This window comes from Carassius carassius, chromosome 10 (assembly GCF_963082965.1).
Source record: "Carassius carassius chromosome 10, fCarCar2.1, whole genome shotgun sequence".
NCBI classification, from domain to species: Eukaryota; Metazoa; Chordata; class Actinopteri; order Cypriniformes; family Cyprinidae; genus Carassius; species Carassius carassius.
In genome coordinates, this window is record NC_081764.1 from 22,236,250 (window position 1) to 22,261,502 (window position 25,253).

A 25,253-nucleotide genomic window follows, 5' to 3' on the forward strand; every position below is an offset into this window, starting at 1 on the left:
TGCTCTGAAGCTGTAACATAAAGTTTATGTGCATAGAACATGTAACACATTAAAAACTGTTTTTCTGCTTTGCAAAAAACACATTAATTCATTATTCAGAGAGATCTTTCATGTTGGCAAGTTTTGCAGTTAACATTGTAAAATGCTACATTCTCTCAAGGAGAGATAAGCTGTATTGCATATGTGGGCTTGTTTTAGCATCGTTTCACCAGAAGCACTAACTAAACATTAGTGCTCAAAGTAGCTCTTATACTGCAATCCTGAGCACTGAAGCTGTAACATAAATCTATATGAAAAGAACATGTAACACATTAAAAACTGTTTTTCTGCATTGCAAAAAACACATTAGTTCATTAGTCAGAGAGATCTTTCATGTTGGCAAGTTTTGCAGTTAACATTGTAAAAAGCTACATTCTCTCAAGAAGAGATAAGCTGTATTGCATATGTGGGCTTGTTTTAGCATCGTTTCACCACAACCACTAACAAAACATTAGTGCTCTCAGTAGCTCTACACTTACAGTCCTGAGCACTGAATCTGTAACATAAGTTTATGTGCATAGAACAATAAAACACATTAAAAACTGTGTTTCTTCATTGCAAAAAGCACATTAGTTCATTAGTCAGAGAGATCTTTCATGTTGGCAAGTTTTGCAGTTAACATTGTAAAAAGCTACATTCTCTCAAGGAGAGATAAGCTGTATTGCATATGTGGGCTTGTTTTAGCATCGTTTCACCAGAACCACTAACTAAACATTAGTGCTCTCAGATGCTCTTATACTGCAATCCTGAGCTCTGAAGCTGTAACATAAGTTTATGTGCATAGAACATGTAACACATTAAAAACTGTGTTTCTTCATTGCAAAAAGCACATTTGTTCATTAGTCAGAGAGATCTTTAATGTTGGCAAGTTTTGCAGTTAACATTGTAAAAAGCTACATTCTCTCAATGAGAGATAAGCTGTATTGCATATGTGGGCTTGTTTTAGCATCGTTTCACCAGAACCACGAACTAAACATTTGTGCTCTCAGATGCTCTTATACTGCAATCCTGAGCAATGAAGCTGTAACATAAGTTTATGTGCATAGAACATGAAACACATTAAAAACTGTGTTTCTTCATTGCAAAAAGCACATTAGTTCATTAGTCAGAGAGATCTTTCATGTTTGCAAGTTATGCAGTTAACATTGTAAAAAGCTACATTCTCTCAAGGAGAGATAAGCTGTATTGCATATGTGGGCTTGTTTTAGCATCGTTTCACCAGAACCACTAACTAAACATTAGTGCTCTCAGATGCTCTTATACTGCAATCCTGTGCTCTGAAGCTGTAACATAAAGTTTATGTGCATAGAACATGTAACACATTAAAAACTGTTTTTCTGCATTGCAAAAAACACATTAATTCATTATTCAGAGAGATCTTTCATGTTGGCAAGTTTTGCAGTTAACATTGTAAAATGCTACATTCTCTCAATGAGAGATAAGCTGTATTGCATATGTGGGCTTGTTTTAGCATCGTTTCACCAGAAGTACTACCTAAACATTAGTGCTCAAAGTAGCTCTTATACTGCAATCCTGAGCACTGAAGCTGTAACATAAATCTATATGAAAAGAAAATGTAACACATTAAAAACTGTTTTTCTGCATTGCAAAAAACACATTAGTTCATTAGTCAGAGAGATCTTTCATGTTGGCAAGTTTTGCAGTTAACATTGTAAAAAGCTACATTCTCTCAAGGAGAGATAAGCTGCATTGCATATGTGGGCTTGTTTTAGCATCGTTTCACCACAACCACTAACTAAACATTAGTGCTCTCAGTAGCTCTACACTTACAGTCCTGAGCACTGAATCTGTAACATAAGTTTATGTGCATAGAACAATAAAACACATTAAAAACTGTGTTTGTTCATTGCAAAAAGCACATTAGTTCATTAGTCAGAGAGATCTTTCATGTTGGCAAGTTTTGCAGTTAACATTGTAAAAAGCTACATTCTCTCAATGAGAGATAAGCTGTATTGCATATGTGGGCTTGTTTTAGCATCGTTTCACCAGAACCACGAACTAAACATTTGTGCTCTCAGATGCTCTTATACTGCAATCCTGAGCAATGAAGCTGTAACATAAGTTTATGTGCATAGAACATGAAACACATTAAAACTGTTTTTCTGCATTGCAAAAAACACATTAGTTCATTAGTCAGAGAGATCTTTCATGTTTGCAAGTTATTCAGTTAACATTGTAAAAAGCTACATTCTCTCAAGGAGAGATAAGCTGTATTGCATATGTGGGCTTGTTTTAGCATCGTTTCACCAGAACCACGAAATAAACATTTGTGCTCTCAGATGCTTTTATACTGCAATCCTGAGCTCTGAAGCTGTAACATAAGTTTATGTGCATAGAACATGAAACACATTAAAAACTGTGTTTCTTCATTGCAAAAAGCACATTTGTTCATTAGTCAGAGAGATCTTTAATGTTGGCAAGTTTTGCAGTTAACATTGTAAAAAGCTACATTCTCTCAATGAGAAATAAGCTGTATTGCATATGTGGGCTTGTTTTAGCATCGTTTCACCAGAACCACGAAATAAACATTTGTGCTCTCAGATGCTCTTATACTGCAATCCTGAGCAATGAAGCTGTAACATAAGTTTATGTGCATAGAACATGAAACACATTAAAAACTGTGTTTCTTCATTGCAAAAAGCACATTAGTTCATTAGTCAGAGAGATCTTTCATGTTGGCAAGTTTTGCAGTTAACATTGTAAAAAGCTACATTCTCTCAATGAGAGATAAACTGTATTGCATATGTTGGCTTGTTTTAGCATCGTTTCACCAGAACCACTAACTAAACATTAGTGCTCTCAGATGCTCTTATACTGCAATCCTGTGCTCTGAAGCTGTAACATAAAGTTTATGTGCATAGAACATGTAACACATTAAAAACTGTTTTTCTGCATTGCAAAAAACACATTAATTCATTATTCAGAGAGATCTTTCATGTTGGCAAGTTTTGCAGTTAACATTGTAAAAAGCTACATTCTCTCAAGGAGAGATAAGCTGTATTGCATATGTGGGCTTGTTTTAGCATCGTTTCACCAGAAGCACTAACTAAACATTAGTGCTCAAAGTAGCTCTTATACTGCAATCCTGAGCACTGAAGCTGTAACATAAATCTATATGAAAAGAACATGTAACACATTAAAAACTGTTTTTCTGCATTGCAAAAAACACATTAGTTCATTAGTCAGAGAGATCTTTCATGTTGGCGAGTTTTGCAGTTAACATTGTAAAAAGCTACATTCTCTTAAGGAGAGATAAGCTGCATTGCATATGTGGGCTTGTTTTAGCATCGTTTCACCACAACCACTAACTAAACATTAGTGCTCTCAGTAGCTCTACACTTACAGTCCTGAGCACTGAATCTGTAACATAAGTTTATGTGCATAGAACAATAAAACACATTAAAACTGTGTTTCTTCATTGCAAAAAGAACATTAGTTCATTAGTCAGAGAGATCTTTCATGTTGGCAAGTTTTGCAGTTAACATTGTAAAAAGCTACATTCTCTCAATGAGAGATAAGCTGTATTGCATATGTGGGCTTGTTTTAGCATCGTTTCACCAGAACCACGAACTAAACATTTGTGCTCTCAGATGCTCTTATACTGCAATCCTGAGCAATGAAGCTGTAACATAAGTTTATGTGCATAAAACATGAAACACATTAAAAACTGTTTTTCTGCATTGCAAAAAACACATTAGTTCATTAGTCAGAGAGATCTTTCATGTTTGCAAGTTATTCAGTTAACATTGTAAAAAGCTACATTCTCTCAAGGAGAGATAAGCTGTATTGCATATGTGGGCTTGTTTTAGCATCGTTTCACCACAACCACTAACTAAACATTAGTGCTCTCAGTAGCTCTACACTTACAGTCCTGAGCACTGAATCTGTAACATAAGTTTATGTGCATAGAACAATAAAACACATTAAAAACTGTGTTTCTTCATTGCAAAAAGCACATTAGTTCATTAGTCAGAGAGATCTTTCATGTTTGCAAGTTATGCAGTTAACATTGTAAAAAGCTACATTCTCTCAAGGAGAGATAAGCTGTATTGCATATGTGGGCTTGTTTTAGCATCGTTTCACCAGAACCACGAAATAAACATTTGTGCTCTCAGATGCTTTTATACTGCAATCCTGAGCTCTGAAGCTGTAACATAAGTTTATGTGCATAGAACATGAAACACATTAAAAACTGTGTTTCTTCATTGCAAAAAGCACATTTGTTCATTAGTCAGAGAGATCTTTAATGTTGGCAAGTTTTGCAGTTAACATTGTAAAAAGCTACATTCTCTCAATGAGAAATAAGCTGTATTGCATATGTGGGCTTGTTTTAGCATCGTTTCACCAGAACCACGAACTAAACATTTGTGCTCTCAGATGCTCTTATACTGCAATCCTGAGCAATGAAGCTGTAACATAAGTTTATGTGCATAGAACATGAAACACATTAAAAACTGTGTTTCTTCATTGCAAAAAGCACATTAGTTCATTAGTCAGAGAGATCTTTCATGTTTGCAAGTTATGCAGTTAACATTGTAAAAAGCTACATTCTCTCAATGAGAGATAAGCTGTATTGCATATGTGGGCTTGTTTTAGCATCGTTTCACCAGAACCACTAACTAAACATTAGTGCTCTAAGTAGCTCTTATACTGCAATCCTGAGCACTGAAGCTGTAACATAAATCTATATGAAAAGAACATGTAACACATTAAAAACTGTTTTTCTGCATTGCAAAAAACACATTAGTTCATTAGTCAGAGAGATCTTTCATGTTGGCAAGTTTTGCAGTTAACATTGTAAAAAGCTACATTCTCTCAAGGAGAGATAAGCTGTATTGCATATGTGGGCTTGTTTTAGCATCGTTTCACCACAACCACTAACTAAACATTAGTGCTCTCAGTAGCTCTACACTTACAGTCCTGAGCACTGAATCTGTAACATAAGTTTATGTGCATAGAACAATAAAACACATTAAAAACTGTGTTTCTTCATTGCAAAAAGCACATTAGTTCATTAGTCAGAGAGATCTTTCATGTTGGCAAGTTTTGCAGTTAACATTGTAAAAAGCTACATTCTCTCAATGAGAGATAAACTGTATTGCATATGTGGGCTTGTTTTAGCATCGTTTTACCAGAACCACTAACTAAACATTTGTGCTCTCAGATGCTCTTATTCTGCAATCCTGAGCAATGAAGCTGTAACATAAGTTTATGTGCATAGAACATGAAACACATTAAAAACTGTGTTTCTTCATTGCAAAAAGCACATTAGTTCATTAGTCAGAGAGATCTTTCATGTTTGCAAGTTATGCAGTTAACATTGTAAAAAGCTACATTCTCTCAAGGAGAGATAAGCTGTATTGCATATGTGGGCTTGTTTTAGCATCGTTTCACCAGAACCACTAACTAAACATTAGTGCTCTCAGATGCTTTTATACTGCAATCCTGAGCACTGAAGCTGTAACATAAGTCTATATGCACAGAACATGTAACACATTAAAAACTGTTTTTCTGCATTGCAAAAAACACATTAGTTCATTAGTCAGAGAGATATTTAATGTTGGCAAGTATTGCAGTTAACATTGTAAAAAGCTACATTCTCTCAATGAGAGATAAGCTGTGTTGCATATGTGGGCTTGTTTTAGCATCGTTTCACCAGAACCACGAACTAAACATTTGTGCTCTCAGATGCTCTTATACTGCAATCCTGAGCAATGAAGCTGTAACATAAATTTATGTGCATAGAACATGTAACACAATAAAAACTGTTTTTCTGCATTACAAAAAACACATTAGTTCATTAGTCAGAGAGATCTTTCATGTTGGCAAGTTTTGCAGTTAACATTGTAAAAAGCTACATTCTCTCAAGGAGAGATAAGCTGTATTGCATATGTGGGCTTGTTTTAGCATCGTTTCACCAGAACCACTAACTAAACATTAGTGCTCTCAGATGCTCTTATACTGCAATCCTGTGCTCTGAAGCTGTAACATAAAGTTTATGTGCATAGAACATGTAACACATTAAAAACTGTTTTTCTGCATTGCAAAAAACACATTAATTCATTATTCAGAGAGATCTTTCATGTTGGCAAGTTTTGCAGTTAACATTGTAAAATGCTACATTCTCTCAAGGAGAGATAAGCTGTATTGCATATGTGGGCTTGTTTTAGCATCGTTTCACCAGAAGCACTAACTAAACATTAGTGCTCAAAGTAGCTCTTATACTGCAATCCTGAGCACTGAAGCTGTAACATAAATCTATATGAAAAGAACATGTAACACATTAAAAACTGTTTTTCTGCATTGCAAAAAACACATTAGTTCATTAGTCAGAGAGATCTTTCATGTTGGCAAGTTTTGCAGTTAACATTGTAAAAAGCTACATTCTCTCAAGGAGAGATAAGCTGTATTGTATATGGGGGCTTGTTTTAGCATCGTTTCACCACAACCACTAACTAAACATTAGTGCTCTCAGATGCTCTTATACTGCAATCCTGAGCTCTGAAGCTGTAACATAAGTTTATGTACATAGAACATGTAACACATTAAAAACTGTGTTTCTTCATTGCAAAAAGCACATTTGTTTATTAGTCAGAGAGATCTTTAATGTTGGCAAGTTTTGCAGTTAACATTGTAAAAAGCTACATTCTCTCAATGAGAGATAAGCTGTATTGCATATGTGGGATTTTTTTAGCATCGTTTCACCAGAACCACGAACTAAACATTTGTGCTCTCAGATGCTCTTATACTGCAATCCTGAGCAATGAAGCTGTAACATAAGTTTATGTGCATAGAACATGAAACACATTAAAAACTGTGTTTCTTCATTGCAAAAAGCACATTAGTTCATTAGTCAGAGAGATCTTTCATGTTGGCAAGTTTTGCAGTTAACATTGTAAAAAGCTACATTCTCTCAATGAGAGATAAACTGTATTGCATATGTGGGCTTGTTTTGGCATCGTTTTACCAGAACCACTAACTAAACATTTGTGCTCTCAGATGCTCTTATTCTGCAATCCTGAGCAATGAAGCTGTAACATAAGTTTATGTGCATAGAACATGAAACACATTAAAAACTGTGTTTCTTCATTGCAAAAAGCACATTAGTTCATTAGTCAGAGAGATCTTTCATGTTTGCAAGTTATGCAGTTAACATTGTAAAAAGCTACATTCTCTCAAGGAGAGATAAGCTGTATTGCATATGTGGGCTTGTTTTAGCATCGTTTCACCAGAACCACTAACTAAACATTAGTGCTCTCAGATGCTTTTATACTGCAATCCTGAGCTCTGAAGCTGTAACATAAGTTTATGTGCATAGAACATGAAACACATTAAAAACTGTGTTTCTTCATTGCAAAAAGCACATTTGTTCATTAGTCAGAGAGATCTTTAATGTTGGCAAGTTTTGCAGTTAACATTGTAAAAAGCTACATTCTCTCAATGAGAAATAAGCTGTATTGCATATGTGGGCTTGTTTTAGCATCGTTTCACCAGAACCACGAACTAAACATTTGTGCTCTCAGATGCTCTTATACTGCAATCCTGAGCAATGAAGCTGTAACATAACTTTATGTGCATAGAACATGAAACACATTAAAAACTGTGTTTCTTCATTGCAAAAAGCACATTAGTTCATTAGTCAGAGAGATCTTTCATGTTTGCAAGTTATGCAGTTAACATTGTAAAAAGCTACATTCTCTCAATGAGAGATAAGCTGTATTGCATATGTGGGCTTGTTTAAGCATCGTTTCACCAGAACCACTAACTAAACATTAGTGCTCTAAGTAGCTCTTATAGTCCAATCCTGAGCACTGAAGCTGTAACATAAGTCTATATGCATAGAACATGTAACACATTAAAAACTGTTTTTCTGCATTGCAAAAAACACATTAGTTCATTAGTCAGAGAGATATTTAATGTTGGCAAGTTTTGCAGTTAACATTGTAAAAAGCTACATTCTCTCAATGAGAGATAAGCTGTATTGCATATGTGGGCTTGTTTTAGCATCGTTTCACCAGAACCACGAACTAAACATTTGTGCTCTCAGATGCTCTTATACTGCAATCCTGAGCAATGAAGCTGTAACATAAGTTTATGTGCATAGAACATGAAACACATTAAAAACTGTGTTTCTTCATTGCAAAAAGCACATTAGTTCATTAGTCAGAGAGATCTTTCATGTTTGCAAGTTATGCAGTTAACATTGTAAAAAGCTACATTCTCTCAAGGAGAGATAAGCTGTATTGCATATTTGGGCTTGTTTTAGCATCGTTTCACCAGAACCACTAACTAAACATTAGTGCTCTAATAGCTCTTAAACTGCAATCCTGAGCACTGAAGCTGTAACATAAGTCTGTATGCATAGAACATGTAACACATTAAAAACTGTTTTTTTTGCATTGCAAAAAACACATTAGTTCTTCATTGCAAAAAGCACATTTGTTCATTAGTCAGAGAGATCTTTAATGTTGGCAAGTTTTGCAGTTAACATTGGAAAAAGCTACATTATCTCAATGAGAAATAAGCTGTATTGCATATGTGGGCTTGTTTTAGCATCGTTTCACCAGAACCACGAACTAAACATTTGTGCTCTCAGATGCTCTTATACTGCAATCCTGAGCAATGAAGCTGTAACATAAGTTTATGTGCATAGAACATGAAACACATTAAAAACTGTGTTTCTTCATTGCAAAAAGCACATTAGTTCATTAGTCAGAGATATCTTTCATGTTTGCAAGTTATGCAGTTAACATTGTAAAAAGCTACATTTTCTCAATGAGAGATAAGCTGTATTGCATATGTGGGCTTGTTTTAGCATCGTTTCAGCAGAACCAGTAACTAAACATTAGTGCTCTCAGATGCTCTTATACTGCAATCCTGAGCTCTGAAGCTGTAACATAAGTTTATGTGCATAGAACATGTAACACATTAAAAACTGTGTTTCTTCATTGCAAAAAGCACATTAGTTCATTAGTCAGAGAGATCTTTCATGTTGGCAAGTTTTGCAGTTAACATTGTAAAAAGCTACATTCTCTCAATGAGAGATAAACTGTATTGCATATGTGGGCTTGTTTTAGCATCGTTTTACCAGAACCACTAACTAAACATTTGTGCTCTCAGATGCTCTTATTCTGCAATCCTGAGCAATGAAGCTGTAACATAAGTTTATGTGCATAGAACATGAAACACATTAAAAACTGTGTTTCTTCATTGCAAAAAGCACATTAGTTCATTAGTCAGAGAGATCTTTCATGTTTGCAAGTTATGCAGTTAACATTGTAAAAAGCTACATTCTCTCAAGGAGAGATAAGCTGTATTGCATATGTGGGCTTGTTTTAGCATCGTTTCACCAGCACCACTAACTAAACATTAGTGCTCTCAGATGCTTTTATACTGCAATCCTGAGCTCTGAAGCTGTAACATAAGTTTATGTGCATAGAACATGAAACACATTAAAAACTGTGTTTCTTCATTGCAAAAAGCACATTTGTTCATTACTCAGAGAGATCTTTAATGTTGGCAAGTTTTGCAGTTAACATTGTAAAAAGCTACATTCTCTCAATGAGAAATAAGCTGTATTGCATATGTGGGCTTGTTTTAGCATCGTTTCACCAGAACCACGAACTAAACATTTGTGCTCTCAGATGCTCTTATACTGCAATCCTGAGCAATGAAGCTGTAACATAAGTTTATGTGCATAGAACATGAAACACATTAAAAACTGTATTTCTTCATTGCAAAAAGCACATTAGTTCATTAGTCAGAGAGATCTTTCATGTTTGCAAGTTATGCAGTTAACATTGTAAAAAGCTACATTCTCTCAATGAGAGATAAGCTGTATTGCATATGTGGGCTTGTTTTAGCATCGTTTCACCAGAACCACTAACTAAACATTAGTGCTCTAAGTAGCTCTTATAGTCCAATCCTGAGCACTGAAGCTGTAACATAAGTCTATATGCATAGAACATGTAACACATTAAAAACTGTTTTTCTGCATTGCAAAAAACACATTAGTTCATTAGTCAGAAAGATATTTAATGTTGGCAAGTTTTGCAGTTAACATTGTAAAAAGCTACATTCTCTCAATGAGAGATAAGCTGTGTTGCATATGTGGGCTTGTTTTAGCATCGTTTCACCAGAACCACGAACTAAACATTTGTGCTCTCAGATGCTCTTATACTGCAATCCTGAGCAATGAAGCTGTAACATAAATTTATGTGCATAGAACATGTAACACAATAAAAACTGTTTTTCTGCATTACAAAAAACACATTAGTTCATTAGTCAGAGAGATCTTTCATGTTGGCAAGTTTTGCAGTTAACATTGTAAAAAGCTACATTCTCTCAAGGAGAGATAAGCTGTATTGCATATGTGGGCTTGTTTTAGCATCGTTTCACCAGAACCACTAACTAAACATTAGTGCTCTCAGATGCTCTTATACTGCAATCCTGTGCTCTGAAGCTGTAACATAAAGTTTATGTGCATAGAACATGTAACACAATAAAAACTGTTTTTCTGCATTGCAAAAAACACATTAATTCATTATTCAGAGAGATCTTTCATGTTGGCAAGTTTTGCAGTTAACATTGTAAAATGCTACATTCTCTCAAGGAGAGATAAGCTGTATTGCATATGTGGGCTTGTTTTAGCATCGTTTCACCAGAAGCACTAAATAAACATTAGTGCTCAAAGTAGCTCTTATACTGCAATCCTGAGCAATGAAGCTGTAACATAAATCTATATGAAAAGAACATGTAACACATTAAAAACTGTTTTTCTGCATTGCAAAAAACACATTAGTTCATTAGTCAGAGAGATCTTTCATGTTGGCAAGTTTTGCAGTTAACATTGTAAAAAGCTACATTCTCTCAATGAGAGATAAACTGTATTGCATATGTGGGCTTGTTTTAGCATCGTTTTACCAGAACCACTAACTAAACATTTGTGCTCTCAGATGCTCTTATTCTGCAATCCTGAGCAATGAAGCTGTAACATAAGTTTATGTGCATAGAACATGAAACACATTAAAAACTGTGTTTCTTCATTGCAAAAAGCACATTAGTTCATTAGTCAGAGAGATCTTTCATGTTTGCAAGTTATGCAGTTAACATTGTAAAAAGCTACATTCTCTCAAGGAGAGATAAGCTGTATTGCATATGTGGGCTTGTTTTAGCATCGTTTCACCAGAACCACTAACTAAACATTAGTGCTCTCAGATGCTTTTATACTGCAATCCTGAGCTCTGAAGCTGTAACATAAGTTTATGTGCATAGAACATGAAACACATTAAAAACTGTGTTTCTTCATTGCAAAAAGCACATTTGTTCATTAGTCAGAGAGATCTTTAATGTTGGCAAGTTTTGCAGTTAACATTGTAAAAAGCTACATTCTCTCAATGAGAAATAAGCTGTATTGCATATGTGGGCTTGTTTTAGCATCGTTTCACCAGAACCACGAACTAAACATTTGTGCTCTCAGATGCTCTTATACTGCAATCCTGAGCAATGAAGCTGTAACATAACTTTATGTGCATAGAACATGAAACACATTAAAAACTGTGTTTCTTCATTGCAAAAAGCACATTAGTTCATTAGTCAGAGCGATCTTTCATGTTTGCAAGTTATGCAGTTAACATTGTAAAAAGCTACATTCTCTCAATGAGAGATAAGCTGTATTGCATATGTGGGCTTGTTTAAGCATCGTTTCACCAGAACCACTAACTAAACATTAGTGCTCTAAGTAGCTCTTATAGTCCAATCCTGAGCACTGAAGCTGTAACATAAGTCTATATGCATAGAACATGTAACACATTAAAAACTGTTTTTCTGCATTGCAAAAAACACATTAGTTCATTAGTCAGAGAGATATTTAATGTTGGCAAGTTTTGCAGTTAACATTGTAAAAAGCTACATTCTCTCAATGAGAGATAAGCTGTATTGCATATGTGGGCTTGTTTTAGCATCGTTTCACCAGAACCACGAACTAAACATTTGTGCTCTCAGATGCTCTTATACTGCAATCCTGAGCAATGAAGCTATAACATAAGTTTATGTGCATAGAACATGAAACACATTAAAAACTGTGTTTCTTCATTGCAAAAAGCACATTAGTTCATTAGTCAGAGAGATCTTTCATGTTGGCAAGTTTTGCAGTTAACATTGTAAAAAGCTACATTCTCTCAAGGAGAGATAAGCTGTATTGCATATGTGGGCTTGTTTTAGCATCGTTTCAGCAGAACCAGTAACTAAACATTAGTGCTCTCAGATGCTCTTATACTGCAATCCTGAGCTCTGAAGCTGTAACATAAGTTTATGTGCATAGAACATGTAACACATTAAAAACTGTGTTTCTTCATTGCAAAAAGCACATTAGTTCATTAGTCAGAGAGATCTTTCATGTTGGCAAGTTTTGCAGTTAACATTGTAAAAAGCTACATTCTCTCAATGAGAGATAAACTGTATTGCATATGTGGGCTTGTTTTAGCATCGTTTTACCAGAACCACTAACTAAACATTTGTGCTCTCAGATGCTCTTATTCTGCAATCCTGAGCAATGAAGCTGTAACATAAGTTTATGTGCATAGAACATGAAACACATTTAAAACTGTGTTTCTTCATTGCAAAAAGCACATTAGTTCATTAGTCAGAGAGATCTTTCATGTTTGCAAGTTATGCAGTTAACATTGTAAAAAGCTACATTCTCTCAAGGAGAGATAAGCTGTATTGCATATGTGGGCTTGTTTTAGCATCGTTTCACCAGAACCACTAACTAAACATTAGTGCTCTCAGATGCTTTTATACTGCAATCCTGAGCTCTGAAGCTGTAACATAAGTTTATGTGCATAGAACATGAAACACATTAAAAACTGTGTTTCTTCATTGCAAAAAGCACATTTGTTCATTAGTCAGAGAGATCTTTAATGTTGGCAAGTTTTGCAGTTAACATTGTAAAAAGCTACATTCTCTCAATGAGAAATAAGGTGTATTGCATATGTGGGCTTGTTTTAGCATCGTTTCACCAGAACCATTAACTAAACATTAGTGCTCTAAGTAGCTCTTATAGTCCAATCCTGAGCACTGAAGCTGTAACATAAGTCTATATGCATAGAACATATAACACATTAAAAACTGTTTTTCTGCATTGCAAAAAACACATTAGTTCATTAGTCAAAGAGATCTTTTATGTTTGCACGTTATGCAGTTAACATTGTAAAAAGCTACATTCTCTCAAGGAGAGATAAGCTGTATTGCATATTTGGGCTTGTTTTAGCATCGTTTCACCAGAACCACTAACTGAACATTAGTGCTCTAATAGCTCTTAAACTGCAATCCTGAGCACTGAAGCTGTAACATAAGTCTGTATTCATAGAACATGTAACACATTAAAAACTGTTTTTCTGCATTGCAAAAAACACATTAGTTCATTAGTCAGAGAGATCTTTCATGTTGGCAAGTTTTGCAGTTAACATTGTAAAAAGCTACATTCTCTCAATGAGAGATAAGCTGTATTGCATATGTGGGCTTGTTTTAGCATCGTTTCACCAGAACCACTAACTAAACATTAGTGCTCTACGTAGCTCATATAGTGCAATCCTGAGCACTGAAGCTGTAACATAAGTCTATATGCCTACAACATGTAACACATTAGAAACGGTTTTTCTGCATTGCAAAAAACACATTAGTAAATTAGTCAGAGAGATCTTTCATGTTGGCAAGTTTTGCAGTTAACATTGTAAAAAACTACATTCTCTCAATGAGAGATAAGCTGTATTGCATATGTGGGCTTGTTTTAGCATCGTTTCACCAGAACCACTAACTAAACAATAGTGCTCTCAGATGCTCTTATACTGCAATCCTGAGCTCTGAAGCTGTAACATAAGTTTATGTGCATAGAACATGTAACACATTAAAAACTGTGTTTCTTCATTGAAAAAAGCACATTTGTTCATTAGTCAGAGAGATCTTTCATGTTGGCAAGTTTTGCAGTTAACATTGTAAAAAGCTACATTCTCTCAAGGAGAGATAAGCTGTATTGCATATGTGGGCTTGTTTTAGCATCGTTTCACCAGAACCACTAACTAAACATTAGTGCTCTCAGATGCTCTTATACTGCGATCCTGAGCTCTGAAGCTGTAACATAAGTTTATGTGCATAGAACATGTAACACATTAAAAACTGTGTTTCTTCATTGCAAAAAGCACATTTGTTCATTAGTCAGAGAGATCTTTCATGTTGGCAAGTTTTGCAGTTAACATTGTAAAAAGCTACATTCTCTCAATGAGAGATAAGCTGTATTGCATATGTGGGCTTGTTTTAGCATCGTTTCACCAGAACCACGAACTAAACATTTGTGCTCTCAGATGCTCTTATACTGCAATCCTGAGCAATGAAGCTGTAACATAAGTTTATGTACATAGAACATGAAACACATTAAAAACTGTGTTTCTTCATTGCAAAAAGCACATTAGTTCATTAGTCAGAGAGATCTTTCATGTTTGCAAGTTATGCAGTTAACATTGTAAGAAGCTACATTCTCTCAAGGAGAGATAAGCTGTATTGCATATGTGGGCTTGTTTTAGCATCGTTTCACCAGAACCACTAACTAAACATTAGTGCTCTCAGATGCTCTTATACTGCAATCCTGTGCTCTGAAGCTGTAACATAAAGTTTATGTGCATAGAACATGTAACACATTAAAAACTGTTTTTCTGCATTGCAAAAAACACATTAATTCATTATTCAGAGAGATCTTTCATGTTGGCAAGTTTTGCAGTTAACATTGTAAAATGCTACATTCTCTCAAGGAGAGATAAGCTGTATTGCATATGTGGGCTTGTTTTAGCATCGTTTCACCAGAAGCACTAACTAAACATTAGTGCTCAAAGTAGCTCTTATACTGCAATCCTGAGCACTGAAGCTGTAACATAAATCTATATGAAAAGAACATGTAACACATTAAAAACTGTTTTTCTGCATTGCAAAAAACACATTAGTTCATTAGTCAGAGAGATCTTTCATGTTGGCAAGTTTTGCAGTTAACATTGTAAAAAGCTACATTCTCTCAAGGAGAGATAAGCTGTATTGCATATGTGGGCTTGTTTTAGCATCGTTTCACCACAACCACTAACAAAACATTAGTGCTCTCAGTAGCTCTACACTTACAGTCCTGAGCACTGAATCTGTAACATACGTTTATGTGCATAGAACAATAAAACACATTAAAAACTGTGTTTCTTCATTGCAAAAAGCACATTAGTTCATTAGTCAGAGAGATCTTTCATGTTGGCAAGTTTTGCAGTTAACATTGTAAAAAGCTACATTCTCTCAAGGAGAGATAAGCTTTATTGCATATGTGGGCTTGTTTTAGCATCGTTTCACCAGAACCACTAACTAAACATTAGTGCTCTCAGATGCTCTTATACTGCAATCCTGAGCTCTGAAGCTGTAACATAAGTTTATGTGCATAGAACATGTAACACATTAAAAACTGTGTTTCTTCATTGCAAAAAGCACATTAGTTCATTAGTCAGAGAGATCTTTCATGTTGGCAAGTTTTGCAGTTAACATTGTAAAAAGCTACATTCTCTCAATGAGAGATAAACTGTATTGCATATGTGGGCTTGTTTTAGTATCGTTTTACCAGAACCACTAACTAAACATTTGTGCTCTCAGATGCTCTTATTCTGCAATCCTGAGCAATGAAGCTGTAACATAAGTGTATGTGCATAGAACATGAAACACATTTAAAACTGTGTTTCTTCATTGCAAAAAGCACATTAGTTCATTAGTCAGAGAGATCTTTCATGTTTGCAAGTTATGCAGTTAACATTGTAAAAAGCTACATTCTCTCAAGGAGAGATAAGCTGTATTGCATATGTGGGCTTGTTTTAGCATCGTTTCACCAGAACCACTAACTAAACATTAGTGCTCTCAGATGCTTTTATACTGCAATCCTGAGCTCTGAAGCTGTAACATAAGTTTATGTGCATAGAACATGAAACACATTAAAAACTGTGTTTCTTCATTGCAAAAAGCACATTTGTTCATTAGTCAGAGAGATCTTTAATGTTGGCAAGTTTTGCAGTTAACATTGTAAAAAGCTACATTCTCTCAATGAGAAATAAGCTGTATTGCATATGTGGGCTTGTTTTAGCATCGTTTCACCAGAACCATTAACTAAACATTAGTGCTCTAAGTAGCTCTTATAGTCCAATCCTGAGCACTGAAGCTGTAACATAAGTCTATATGCATAGAACATATAACACATTAAAAACTGTTTTTCTGCATTGCAAAAAACACATTAGTTCATTAGTCAGAGAGATCTTTCATGTTTGCACGTTATGCAGTTAACATTGTAAAAAGCTACATTCTCTCAAGGAGAGATAAGCTGTATTGCATATTTGGGCTTGTTTTAGCATCGTTTCACCAGAACCACTAACTAAACATTAGTGCTCTAATATCTCTTAAACTGCAATCCTGAGCACTGAAGCTGTAACATAAGTCTGTATGCATAGAACATGTAACACATTAAAAACTGTTTTTCTGCATTGCAAAAAACACATTAGTTCATTAGTCAGAGAGATCTTTCATGTTGGCAAGTTTTGCAGTTAACATTGTAAAAAGCTACATTCTCTCAATGAGAGATAAGCTGTATTGCATATGTGGGCTTGTTTTAGCATCGTTTCACCAGAACCACTAACTAAACATTAGTGCTCTACGTAGCTCATATAGTGCAATCCTGAGCACTGAAGCTGTAACATAAGTCTATATGCATAGAACATGTAACACATTAGAAACGGTTTTTCTGCATTGCAAAAAACACATTAGTAAATTAGTCAGAGAGATCTTTCATGTTGGCAAGTTTTGCAGTTAACATTGTAAAAAACTACATTCTCTCAAGGAGAGATAAGCTGTATTGCATATGTGGGCTTGTTTTAGCATCGTTTCACCAGAACCACTAACTAAACAATAGTGCTCTCAGATGCTCTTATACTGCAATCCTGAGCTCTGAAGCTGTAACATAAGTTTATGTGCATAGAACATGTAACACATTAAAAACTGTGTTTCTTCATTGAAAAAAGCACATTTGTTCATTAGTCAGAGAGATCTTTCATGTTGGCAAGTTTTGCAGTTAACATTGTAAAAAGCTACATTCTCTCAAGGAGAGATAAGCTGTATTGCATATGTGGGCTTGTTTTAGCATCGTTTCACCAGAACCACTAACTAAACATTAGTGCTCTCAGATGCTCTTATACTGCGATCCTGAGCTCTGAAGCTGTAACATAAGTTTATGTGCATAGAACATGTAACACATTAAAAACTGTGTTTCTTCATTGCAAAAAGCACATTTGTTCATTAGTCAGAGAGATCTTTCATGTTGGCAAGTTTTGCAGTTAACATTGTAAAAAGCTACATTCTCTCAATGAGAGATAAGCTGTATTGCATATGTGGGCTTGTTTTAGCATCGTTTCACCAGAACCACGAACTAAACATTTGTGCTCTCAGATGCTCTTATACTGCAATCCTGAGCAATGAAGCTGTAACATAAGTTTATGTACATAGAACATGAAACACATTAAAAACTGTGTTTCTTCATTGCAAAAAGCACATTAGTTCATTAGTCAGAGAGATCTTTCATGTTTGCAAGTTATGCAGTTAACATTGTAAAAAGCTACATTCTCTCAAGGAGAGATAAGCTGTATTGCATATGTGGGCTTGTTTTAGCATCGTTTCACCAGAACCACTAACTAAACATTAGTGCTCTCAGATGCTCTTATACTGCAATCCTGTGCTCTGAAGCTGTAACATAAAGTTTATGTGCATAGAACATGTAACACATTAAAAACTGTTTTTCTGCATTGCAAAAAACACATTAATTCATTATTCAGAGAGATCTTTCATGTTGGCAAGTTTTGCAGTTAACATTGTAAAATGCTACATTCTCTCAAGGAGAGATAAGCTGTATTGCATATGTGGGCTTGTTTTAGCATCGTTTCACCAGAAGCACTAACTAAACATTAGTGCTCAAAGTAGCTCTTATACTGCAATCCTGAGCACTGAAGCTGTAACATAAATCTATATGAAAAGAACATGTAACACATTAAAAACTGTTTTTCTGCATTGCAAAAAACACATTAGTTCATTAGTCAGAGAGATCTTTCATGTTGGCAAGTTTTGCAGTTAACATTGTAAAAAGCTACATTCTCTCAAGAAGAGATAAGCTGTATTGCATATGTGGGCTTGTTTTAGCATCGTTTCACCACAACCACTAACAAAACATTAGTGCTCTCAGTAGCTCTACACTTACAGTCCTGAGCACTGAATCTGTAACATAAGTTTATGTGCATAGAACAATAAAACACATTAAAAACTGTGTTTCTTCATTGCAAAAAGCACATTAGTTCATTAGTCAGAGAGATCTTTCATGTTGGCAAGTTTTGCAGTTAACATTGTAAAAAGCTACATTCTCTCAAGGAGAGATAAGCTGTATTGCATATGTGGGCTTGTTTTAGCATCGTTTCACCAGAAGCACTAACTAAACATTAGTGCTCAAAGTAGCTCTTATACTGCAATCCTGAGCACTGAAGCTGTAACATAAATCTATATGAAAAGAACATGTAACACATTAAAAACTGTTTTTCTGCATTGCAAAAAACACATTAGTTCATTAGTCAGAGAGATCTTTCATGTTGGCAAGTTTTGCAGTTAACATTGTAAAAAGCTACATTCTCTCAAGAAGAGATAAGCTGTATTGCATATGTGGGCTTGTTTTAGCATTGTTTCACCAGAAGCACTAACTAAACATTAGTGCTCAAAGTAGCTCTTATACTGCAATCCTGAGCACTGAAGCTGTAACATAAATCTATATGAAAAGAACATGTAACACATTAAAAACTGTTTTTCTGCATTGCAAAAAACACATTAGTTCATTAGTCAGAGAGATCTTTCATGTTGGCAAGTTTTGCAGTTAACATTGTAAAAAGCTACATTCTCTCAAGAAGAGATAAGCTGTATTGCATATGTGGGCTTGTTTTAGCATCGTTTCACCACAACCACTAACAAAACATTAGTGCTCTCAGTAGCTCTACACTTACAGTCCTGAGCACTGAATCTGTAACATAAGTTTATGTGCATAGAACAATAAAACACATTAAAAACTGTGTTTCTTCATTGCAAAAAGCACATTAGTTCATTAGTCAGAGAGATCTTTCATGTTTGCAAGTTATGCAGTTAACATTGTAAAAAGCTACATTCTCTCAAGGAGAGATAAGCTGTATTGCATATGTGGGCTTGTTTTAGCATCGTTTCACCAGAACCACTAACTAAACATTAGTGCTCTCAGATGCTCTTATACTGCAATCCTGTGCTCTGAAGCTGTAACATAAAGTTTATGTGCATAGAACATGTAACACATTAAAAACTGTTTTTCTGCATTGCAAAAAACACATTAATTCATTATTCAGAGAGATCTTTCGTGTTGGCAAGTTTTGCAGTTAACATTGTAAAATGCTACATTCTCTCAATGAGAGATAAGCTGTATTGCATATGTGGGCTTGTTTTAGCATCGTTTCACCAGAAGTACTACCTAAACATTAGTGCTCAAAGTAGCTCTTATACTGCAATCCTGAGCACTGAAGCTGTAACATAAATCTATATGAAAAGAAAATGTAACACATTAAAAACTGTTTTTCTGCATTGCAAAAAACACATTAGTTCATTAGTCAGAGAGATCTTTCATGTTGGCAAGTTTTGCAGTTAACATTGTAAAAAGCTACATTCTCTCAAGGAGAGATAAGCTGCATTGCATATGTGGGCTTGTTTTAGCATCGTTTCACCACAACCACTAACTAAACATTAGTGCTCTCAGTAGCTCTACACTTACAGTCCTGAGCACTGAATCTGTAACATAAGTTTATGTGCATAGAACAATAAAACACATTAAAAACTGTGTTTGTTCATTGCAAAAAGCACATTAGTTCATTAGTCAGAGAGATCTTTCATGTTGGCAAGTTTTGCAGTTAACATTGTAAAAAGCTACATTCTCTCAATGAGAGATAAGCTGTATTGCATATGTGGGCTTGTTTTAGCATCGTTTCACCAGAACCACGAACTAAACATTTGTGCTCTCAGATGCTCTTATACTGCAATCCTGAGCAATGAAGCTGTAACATAAGTTTATGTGCATAGAACATGAAACACATTAAAAACTGTTTTTCTGCATTGCAAAAAACACATTAGTTCATTAGTCAGAGAGATCTTTCATGTTTGCAAGTTATTCAGTTAACATTGTAAAAAGCTACATTCTCTCAAGGAGAGATAAGCTGTATTGCATATGTGGGCTTGTTTTAGCATCGTTTCACCAGAACCACGAAATAAACATTTGTGCTCTCAGATGCTTTTATACTGCAATCCTGAGCTCTGAAGCTGTAACATAAGTTTATGTGCATAGAACATGAAACACATTAAAAACTGTGTTTCTTCATTGCAAAAAGCACATTTGTTCATTAGTCAGAGAGATCTTTAATGTTGGCAAGTTTTGCAGTTAACATTGTAAAAAGCTACATTCTCTCAATGAGAAATAAGCTGTATTGCATATGTGGGCTTGTTTTAGCATCGTTTCACCAGAACCACGAACTAAACATTAGTGCTCTCAGATGCTCTTATACTGCAATCCTGAGCTCTGAAGCTGTAACATAAGTTAATGTGCATAGAACATGTAACACATTAAAAACTGTGTTTCTTCATTGCAAAAAGCACATTTGTTTATTAGTCAGAGAGATCTTTAATGTTTGCAAGTTTTGCAGTTAAACATTGTAAAAAGCTACATTCTCTCAATGAGAGATAAGCTGTATTGCATATGTGGGCTTGTTTTAGCATCGTTTCACCAGAACCACAAACTAAACATTTGTGCTCTCAGATGCTCTTATACTGCAATCCTGAGCTCTGAAGCTGTAACATAAGTTTATGTGCATAGAACATGAAACACATTAAAAACTGTTTTTCTGCATTGCAAAAAACACATTAGTTCATTAGTCAGAGAGATCTTTCATGTTTGCAAGTTATTCAGTTAACATTGTAAAAAGCTACATTCTCTCAAGGAGAGATAAGCTGTATTGCATATGTGGGCTTGTTTTAGCATCGTTTCACCAGAACCACGAAATAAACATTTGTGCTCTCAGATGCTCTTATACTGCAATCCTGAGCAATGAAGCTGTAACATAAGTTTATGTGCATAGAACATGAAACACATTAAAAACTGTGTTTCTTCATTGCAAAAAGCACATTAGTTCATTAGTCAGAGAGATCTTTCATGTTGGCAAGTTTTGCAGTTAACATTGTAAAAAGCTACATTCTCTCAATGAGAGATAAACTGTATTGCATATGTTGGCTTGTTTTAGCATCGTTTCACCAGAACCACTAACTAAACATTAGTGCTCTCAGATGCTCTTATACTGCAATCCTGTGCTCTGAAGCTGTAACATAAAGTTTATGTGCATAGAACATGTAACACATTAAAAACTGTTTTTCTGCATTGCAAAAAACACATTAATTCATTATTCAGAGAGATCTTTCATGTTGGCAAGTTTTGCAGTTAACATTGTAAAAAGCTACATTCTCTCAAGGAGAGATAAGCTGTATTGCATATGTGGGCTTGTTTTAGCATCGTTTCACCAGAAGCACTAACTAAACATTAGTGCTCAAAGTAGCTCTTATACTGCAATCCTGAGCACTGAAGCTGTAACATAAATCTATATGAAAAGAACATGTAACACATTAAAAACTGTTTTTCTGCATTGCAAAAAACACATTAGTTCATTAGTCAGAGAGATCTTTCATGTTGGCGAGTTTTGCAGTTAACATTGTAAAAAGCTACATTCTCTTAAGGAGAGATAAGCTGCATTGCATATGTGGGCTTGTTTTAGCATCGTTTCACCACAACCACTAACTAAACATTAGTGCTCTCAGTAGCTCTACACTTACAGTCCTGAGCACTGAATCTGTAACATAAGTTTATGTGCATAGAACAATAAAACACATTAAAACTGTGTTTCTTCATTGCAAAAAGCACATTAGTTCATTAGTCAGAGAGATCTTTCATGTTGGCAAGTTTTGCAGTTAACATTGTAAAAAGCTACATTCTCTCAATGAGAGATAAGCTGTATTGCATATGTGGGCTTGTTTTAGCATCGTTTCACCAGAACCACGAACTAAACATTTGTGCTCTCAGATGCTCTTATACTGCAATCCTGAGCAATGAAGCTGTAACATAAGTTTATGTGCATAAAACATGAAACACATTAAAAACTGTTTTTCTGCATTGCAAAAAACACATTAGTTCATTAGTCAGAGAGATCTTTCATGTTTGCAAGTTATTCAGTTAACATTGTAAAAAGCTACATTCTCTCAAGGAGAGATAAGCTGTATTGCATATGTGGGCTTGTTTTAGCATCGTTTCACCACAACCACTAACTAAACATTAGTGCTCTCAGTAGCTCTACACTTACAGTCCTGAGCACTGAATCTGTAACATAAGTTTATGTGCATAGAACAATAAAACACATTAAAAACTGTGTTTCTTCATTGCAAAAAGCACATTAGTTCATTAGTCAGAGAGATCTTTCATGTTGGCAAGTTTTGCAGTTAACATTGTAAAAAGCTACATTGTCTCAAGGAGAGATAAGCTGTATTGCATATGTGGGCTTGTTTTAGCATCGTTTCACCAGAACCACGAAATAAACATTTGTGCTCTCAGATGCTTTTATACTGCAATCCTGAGCTCTGAAGCTGTAACATAAGTTTATGTGCATAGAACATGAAACAAATTAAAAACTGTGTTTCTTCATTGCAAAAAGCACATTTGTTCATTAGTCAGAGAGATCTTTAATGTTGGCAAGTTTTGCAGTTAACATTGTAAAAAGCTACATTCTCTCAATGAGAAATAAGCTGTATTGCATATGTGGGCTTGTTTTAGCATCGTTTCACCAGAACCACGAACTAAACATTTGTGCTCTCAGATGCTCTTATACTGCAATCCTGAGCAATGAAGCTGTAACATAAGTTTATGTGCATAGAACATGAAACACATTAAAAACTGTGTTTCTTCATTGCAAAAAGCACATTAGTTCATTAGTCAGAGAGATCTTTCATGTTTGCAAGTTATGCAGTTAACATTGTAAAAAGCTACATTCTCTCAATGAGAGATAAGCTGTATTGCATATGTGGGCTTGTTTTAGCATCGTTTCACCAGAACCACTAACTAAACATTAGTGCTCTAAGTAGCTCTTATACTGCAATCCTGAGCACTGAAGCTGTAACATAAATCGTCCCTAGGTTACGTATGTAACCCTAGTTCCTTGAAGGAACGAGACGCTGCGTCGAAACGCTTTTGGGGAACGTCCCTGACGAGACCGACTCTGAATATCGTGTGCAATCAGTCCATCGGAAAGGCGTGACGTCACGGGCGGGGTGACGTAGCGACCAGGAAGCTATAAAAGCACGTGCCGTGCAGCTGGCTTCAGCTTCGAGTAGGGAAGCAAGCGCCGGCAGGGGTGCCGGGAGTATGGCTCTGCGACGCAGCGTCTCGTTCCTTCAAGGAACTAGGGTTACATACGTAACCTAGGGACGTTCCTTTTCAGGAACTCGAGCTGCGTCGAAACGCTTTTGGGGAACGATGTGCCAACGCTGCCAGACTTCCAAGTCCCTGCCTAGTGTGTAGTCAAAAGAGCACAGCTAAGACGAGAGGACAGAGGAGCCCGGCGTGGCTCGCATGTCAAGATCGTAAAATCGGACAAATGTGGAGGGCGTGGACCACCCCGCAGCGTTGCAGATGTCCAAGAGGGACACACCTGCTGAGAAGGCCTTGGAGGCCGCCATACTCCGAGTAGAGTGAGCCTTGGCCCCCAAAGGGGGGGGAAGACCAGAGGACTCATAGGAGAGGTTGATAGCCTCGACTATCCAACGACTAAGGGTCTGCTTGGTGGCAGGAGAACCCTTGTTAGAAGGACCGTAGCAAACAAGCAATTGGTCTGATTTTCTCCACAGGGCAGCTCTGTGGACGTATGCGTCCAGTGCTCGCACTGGACACATACAGTTTAGCTTCTCTTGGTCGTGCTCCCGAAAGGGAGGAGGACAGAAGGCCTGCAGTACGATAGGCTGTGGTGTAACAGAGGGAACCTTCGGAACGTAACCCGCTCGAGGGTATAAAAATGCTTTGGCCATACCAGGGGCAAAGTCTAAGTAGGTAGGGGCCACCGAAAGGGCCTGAAGATCTCCAACTCTCTTTAGTGAGGTGATTGCCAGTAATAGGGCAGTTTTAAGTGTCAGATGTCTATCTGAGATATCTTGTATTGGCTCGAATGGAGCTTTACAAAGAGCCTCTAGAACCACAACCAAATCCCAGGGGGGAACACGGGATCGTACTGGAGGTCTCAGCCTCAGCGCACCGCGGAGGAAACGTGTAACTAGGGGGTGTCTGCCCACTGACTGACCATTGAAAGGGACGTGGAAAGCAGCTATGGCCGCCACGTAAACCTTTAAGGTGGAGTGGGATAACCCTGCAGAGAGCCTGGCTTGTAAAAACTCCAGAACTGTACCAACTGGGCAGTCTGCTGGGTCAAGCTGGCGGTCTCTGCACCATGAAGTGAAGAGCTTCCACTTCAGGGCGTACAGTTTCCTCGTAGAGGGAGCTCTGGATTGGAGTAGGGTCTCAACAACCTCGGTTGAGAGACCGGCTGCTAACAGTTGTGCCCCCTCAGGGGCCACACCCACAGCCTCCACAACTCCGGGCGAGGGTGAATTATCGTGCCCTGCGCCTGTGAGAGTAGGTCTGTCCTGATCGGTATCTCCCACGGAGAGCCGTCGAGGAGCGAGACTAGATCTGAGAACCATACTCGGCCCGGCCAGAACGGGGCTACTAGTAGTAGACGGGCCCCGTCCCGGCGTACTCTCGCCAGAACTCCCGGGAGCAGAGCGATAGGGGGAAAAGCGTACAGACGAAGCCTCGGCCAGGTCTGTACCAAAGCGTCCAGTCCCAGAGGAGCTGGATGAACTAGAGAGAACCAGAGGGGACATTGCGATGTCTCCTGAGTCGCAAAGAGGTCCACCTGAGCTGTACCAAATACTCTCCATATCTGCTTCACCACCTCGGGGTGAAGCATCCATTCCCCGGGCCTCGGCCCCTGTCTCGACAGTAT